Genomic DNA, 6,000 nt, shown 5'->3' with positions numbered 1-6,000 from the left:
CCATTGTGGAGGCAGTCAGACACTGGCGCCATTACCTGGCAGGTAAGCGGTTCACCCTGATCACGGATCAACGATCCGTGGCGTTTATGTTCAGTAACACGCAGAGGGGCAAGATCAAGAACGATAAGATCTTGCGGTGGAGAATTGAGCTCTCCACCTATAATTACGATATTATGTATCGTCCAGGGAAGCTCAATGAGCCCTCGGATGCCCTCTCGCGCGGAACATGCGCCATCATGCAGGAGGACCGCTTGAAGGCTCTCCACAATGATCTGTGTCATCCTGGAGTCACCAGACTCTACCACTTCATAAAAGCCCGCAACCTACCCTACTCGGTGGAGGAGGTCAGGTCAGTTACTAGAAGTTGTCGGATTTGCGCAGAATGCAAACCACACTTTTATCGACCAGACCGGGCACATTTGGTCAAGGCCACTCGCCCTTTTGAGAGGCTGAGTGTAGATTTTAAGGGCCCCCTTCCCTCAACGGATCGGAATGTCTATTTTCTTAACATAATAGACGAATTTTCCCGGTTTCCGTTTGTTTTCCCCTGTGCGGACACGTCGACTGCCACCGTCATCAAGGCATTCAGTGAGCTTTTTACCCTGTTCGGGTACCCCTGCTATATTCATAGCGACAGGGGCTCGTCGTTCATGAGCAACGACTTGAGGCAATTCCTGCTCTCATTCGGGATTGCCTCTAGTAGAACCACGAGCTACAACCCTAGGGGTAACGGACAGGTGGAAAGGGAGAATGCTACAGTCTGGAAGGCTGTCCTACTGGCACTGAAATCCAAGGGCCTTCCAGTCTCCCGGTGGCAGGAGGTCCTTCCAACTGCGCTCCATTCTATCCGCTCCCTCCTGTGTACGGCAACCAATGCTACTCCCCACGAGAGGATGTTCTCATTCCCTCGGAAGTCGTCCTCGGGGACCTCATTGCCAGCCTGGTTGACGTACCCAGGACCCGTCCTTCTGCGGCGCCATGTGAGGGCTCGCAAGTCCGACCCCTTGGTCGAACCGGTCCAACTCCTCCACGCCAACCCTCAGTATGCCTATGTGGCATATCCTGACGGGCGAGAGGACACTGTCTCCATTAGAGACCTGGCGCCCGCAGGGGACGTAGCAACTCGTCGCTCCTATTCCCCCAGTCACAGATCCACTACTCCTCATTACTTCCCCAGACGTGGCGCGGTCAGCACCGGGACCAGTGCATAACACTTTTACTCCCATGTACAGCTTGCCTGAGACTCGGAGATCGGCGCCACCATCATCACCACCACCACCACCACCAAACGTTCCAGGATCCCCTACACCATCGCCTCATCAGGGCCGGCCGGCCCGGGAGTCTTTGAGGGGACAGCCAGATGTTGCTTTGAGAGAGCCACCGCAAGCACCTGCTCCGGTTTCGCAACCGGTGTTGAGAAGATCGCAGCGTCGGTGCGGTCCTCCAGACCGTCTGGACTTGTGAATCCTGTTATTTTTTTTGTCATTGTCTGTTTTCATCCACCCCGCCACCTTTGGTTCCTAAAGGAGGGGTGAATGTGGTGAACCATCGTTGGGTTCACCACTGGGGTTGTTATTGTGTTACTGTTGGGCTAGGGTGTTGTTGTTATGGGGGTTGTACTATGTTGTTGGGTTAGGGTGTTTACCTGTCCTAAGTGTTATCGTGGCACACTCCAGTGGGGTCCCGCCTCCGGTGGCAGGGTATAAGACCCCCTGCTCCGGCAGGACCCCTTCAGTCTGAACGGGTGAATTTGTGTTAGTAGTTTCATTGTTAATGTATTAAAGCCTTCAGTTCTGAAGCCTTGTTTCCGGGTGCTCATTGAGGTGCATCACAGGTACAATTTTGTCTTTTAAAAAGTGTTTAGACAGTTACATGGACGAGATGGGTAGAGGGGTATGGGCCAAATGCAGGCAATTGGGACTAGCTTCGGGGTTAAAAAAGGGGCAGCATGGGCAAGTTGGGCTGAAGGACCTGCTTCTATGCTGCAAACCTCTATGACTATCCTAACTATATCCCTCATAATTTTAAAGACTTCAATCATGTCCCTATCAGCCTTCTCTGTTCTAAGAACAACAATCTCAGCGTAGCCAGATTCTCTCCATAGTTGAAATGCTCCAACACAGGCAACATCCTGGTGAATCTCCTCTGCATCCTCTCTAGTGCAATCACATCCTTCCTGTTGTGTGGTGACCAGAACTGCACACAGCACACTAGCTGTGGCCAACCGAGCATTTTATACAGTTCCATCGTAACTTCCCTGCTCTTCTGTTCTATGCCTTGGCTGATAAAGGTAACTATCTTATATGCCTTGTAACCACCTCACCAACCTGTCCTGCTTCCATCAAGTATCTTTGCACATGCACCCTTAGGTCTCTCTGCTCTACTTCCTAGCATCCTCCCATTCATTGTGTATCCATACCCACTGCAGCATCTCCACCCTCCACTTCCAGCTTCCTCCTTCGCTCCTGTGAACGGATTGAGAATAAAATTCTTGAATCAAACATTTTCTCTCCTGGTCACGGGGACCCTGAGAACCCGCCCGCCCTTTGTGACGTCACAGATAGCCGCGCCTGCGCCCTGCAGCCCGCTAGAACAAGATGGCGGCCGTTACCCCGGGCCTGTTGCCGGGAAAAGCGTCGGTACGCCAAACGCGAGAGCTGCAGGATTTTATTGGGGATTTGCGGCCTACACCGGGTGTTAATGAACTCTCTCCTCACCCTCCGCCTCCTACCGGCTGCCGTTTCTTCTCGCGCCGCCGCCTCTTACCGTCCGCGGTTCGACAAACCAGCTTCTCGTCCACTGTCCAGCCTGCGCATGTTCAGTACAAAGAGGAACTGCGCATGCGTTCAGGTCTCCTGCTCTGATCGGGGACATTCTCTCCCGCGGGGCAGGTTGGGTAACATCCCCGCCATTGATCCAGTGAGTTTAGAATTATTTATCCGCTGTTGCTGAGACTCAGTAAGAAGTCTCACAACCAGGTTAAAGTCCAACAGGTTTATTTGAAATCACGAGCTTTCGGAGCACCGCCCCATCATCAGGTGAATCTCCACATCTACAAGCATCTTCATATAATTGCCAAGACTGCGCTCGTCCCCTCAGCCTCCTGCAGCCACACCGCACATGCTCCGTTCAGGGAGGTGGGCACTGGGTGCAGAGCTTAACAGGCATGTGCGTGTTGCCCTTGAGAAGGAGATTGGCCTGATTAACCTGGCATTTATTTCATCAATGGAATGAAATATCGAGGGTCACAGTAATTGAAAAATAAAATTAACATTATCTACTCCTACTCGTTAGCTATCCTGTGCAAAATTAATATATTAAAAGTAACAATTAATTTTTTTATTAATTGTCTTTTTAAAAAATTTATCATGCTAATCTGATTTAATTTCCCAACTCCAATTCATGGCCTCATTTTGTTCCTGTCTCCAAGCCCCTTAACTTTATCTGACAGTGTAATGTTGTCCTGGAAGCCAACAGGAAGTGGTCTCAGAGGATCAAGGGATTTGATTTGATTTATTCTTGTCACAGATATTGGGATGTAGTGAAATGTATTGTTTCTTGTGCGCTGTACAATCAAAATATACTATTCATAGAGTACATAGGGGAGAAGGAAAGGAGAGGGTGCAGAATATAGTGTTGCAGTCACACACAGGCTGTAGAGAAAGATCAGCTTAATATATTGTAGGTCCATTCGAAAGTCTGTTGGCAGCAGGGAAGAAGCTGTTCTTGTTGATTGCTATATATTAGCAGACCTTTGCATCTTTTTTCTAATGGAAGAAGGTGGAAGAGAGTATTTCCAGGGTGTTTTGCGTCCTTGATTATGCTGGCTACTTTCCTGAGTCAACGGCAAAATTATGAGAGACATAGACAGGATGGATAGTCTGAGGCTTTTTCTGAGGGTGGCACGGGCTCAAGGTGAGAGGGGGAACGTTTTCAATGCAGAGAGTGGTGGATGCTTGGAATGTGCTGCCAGAGATGGTGGTGGAAGCAGGCACATTAGTAACATTTAAGTGGCATCTGGATGGTACATGAATAGGAAGGGAATGAAGGATACCGACTGAGTATGGGCAGAATTTTATTTTTTAGTTTAGTTAGGGCATCATCATTGGTACAGGCTTGGAGGGCCAAAGGGCCTGTTCCTGAGCTGTACTTTTCTTGTTCTTTGAAGTTTAGATGGAGTGAATGGATGGGAGGCTGATTTGCATCATGGACTGGATTACATTCCCAACTCTTTGTAGTTTCTTGCGATCTTAGTCAGAGCAGAAGAAGCAGGGAGTTCTGTAATAAGTCAACCTGTGTTGACCAGTCAAGTGTGTAATTGCGAAATGAAAACAGGAAATGTTGGAAAAACTCAGCAAGTTTGGCAGTAACTGTGGACAAAGAAACAGAGTTAGGGACACAAAACAGTCTGACTCTCCTTCAGATTCTTCTTCTAAGTCATTGAGAAACCCTGGTTACCAAGTTATCTTTTAAACTTAAACATAGCATTTCACTTTCAGTCAGGAACAGATCCCAGTTTTACACCAATCTCTGATTTGACAGCACATTTACAGCATCCATCATTGTTCTTCCTGACTCTAAACCTAGTTGTAAAGGAGTTTCTGTTCTGTGTCGAGGAGCCCTGAACCATGGAAGAGAGCAGCTGGGACACATTTCTTACCCACCTCAGGATTCACCTACACGGGGATTTTGCTGTCAGTGAAGAGCGATGTGAAAGAGCCAAGTGCTATTTGTCCCTCTCAGTGTGACCCTGAAGGATTGTGTCCAGGCTGAAGTTCTGTTCCTACTGTGTGATCCTTCTGCAGATTATCCTTTCTGAGTTCCAGCCTGGTGATGTTAAACATGGAGGTGGGAAAGACAAAAATCTACAATGTGTTTAAAACAAGTTTAAAATTTATCCTGAACATTAAACACCACCCAAGTTACAGGGCTTTGAACATCAGCAAAACAAACTCCAATTATCCAAACCAACATGCTTCTGTCTGGATGTGATTAACAACAGTCATAACAAGCCCCTGCTCTCACTTGTGAACTTGCTGGTGTCTCAGCAGGTTGAATGAATGAGTGAATCCCTTCCCACATACAGAGCAGATGAATGGCCTCTTCCCCAGTGTGAACTCTTTGATGTTCCACCAGAGTGGAGGATTGAGTGAATCTCTTCCCACATATGGAGCAGCTGAACGGTCTTTCAACAGTGTGAGCTCTCCGGTGTTTCCGCAGGCTGGATGACTGACTGAACCCTTTCCCGCACATGGAGCAGGTGAATGGTCTCTCTCCAGTGTGACTGCGCTTGTGTCTCAGTACCTCACTTCCGCAAAACACTTCTCACATTCAGGACAGTTGAAAGGTTTCTTATCAGAATGAACACGCCGATGTGTCAGCAGGCTGGATAACTGAACAAATTCCTTCCCACACACCAGGCAGGGGAATGACTTCTCGCTGGTGTGAACCCGCATGTGGATAGGGAGCTTGGATAACTGTGCAAATCCCTTCCCACACACAGAGCAGGTGAACGGTCTCTCCCCAGTGTGTCTGTGTCGATGAATTTCCAGCTGGCATGGGTAATTGAATCCTTTCCCACAGTCTCCACATTTCCACAGTTTCTCCATGGTGCCAGTGGCCTTGTGTCGTTCCAGGTTGGATGATCAGTTAAAGTCTTGTCCACACACAAAACACTTGTAAAGTTTCTTTCTGTTTAAACTTAAACAGCATTTCACTTTCAGTCAGGAACAGATCCCAGTTTTACACCAATCTCTGATTTCACAGCACATTTACAGCATCCACCATTGTTCTTCCTGACTCTAAACCCAGTTGTAAAGGAGTTTCTGTTCCGTGTCGAGGAGCCCTGAACAATGGAAGAGACCCCCCCTGTCCCCCTGCCAGAGAGCGATCGGGCCCCCCCTCTCCCCCACCAGAGATACATGTTACCCGCCTCCCTCCCCACCCCCCAGAGAATGATCTGGCCTCACTCCCCCCCCCCCTCCCCCCCCCCGCCACCAG

The sequence above is a fragment of the Mustelus asterias genome, unplaced genomic scaffold, assembly GCF_964213995.1.
Source record: "Mustelus asterias unplaced genomic scaffold, sMusAst1.hap1.1 HAP1_SCAFFOLD_171, whole genome shotgun sequence".
NCBI classification, from domain to species: Eukaryota; Metazoa; Chordata; class Chondrichthyes; order Carcharhiniformes; family Triakidae; genus Mustelus; species Mustelus asterias.
Note: the sequence above shows the minus strand (reverse complement) of the source record.